Source organism: Pteropus vampyrus, unplaced genomic scaffold (genome assembly GCF_000151845.1).
Source record: "Pteropus vampyrus isolate Shadow unplaced genomic scaffold, Pvam_2.0 Scaffold691, whole genome shotgun sequence".
NCBI classification, from domain to species: domain Eukaryota; kingdom Metazoa; phylum Chordata; class Mammalia; order Chiroptera; family Pteropodidae; genus Pteropus; species Pteropus vampyrus.
Window position 1 is genome coordinate 5,611 of NW_011889472.1, and position 365 is coordinate 5,975.

Genomic DNA, 365 nt, shown 5'->3' on the forward strand with positions numbered 1-365 from the left:
TACAGCTAAAGTTGTGAAGAAAATCATAATTTTATGATGACAGTTGAGCCATTCTCCTCAAAAACTCTGTATTTTCAAGTTCATCCATATCATAGATGGTTTTTTTTAGAGCTTACATTTTTAAGCCTGACACTGCAGCTCTTGGTGACAACACACTGAACTCTGGTCCCCATAAAACTGACACCGGGGGTGGAAAGACCCTGTCTCTTCACACCGGAACATAAACTCTGTGATTTCCCAGTGGACTCACTGCTAGAGGGAGGAGTGACGGCAAATCTCTGTCAAAGAAGACGAGAAGGAATTTCACTGGGAGGATGAAATGTTCCCAGGAATGGGGTTTGATTTGGGATGAGCTGGATCGATGG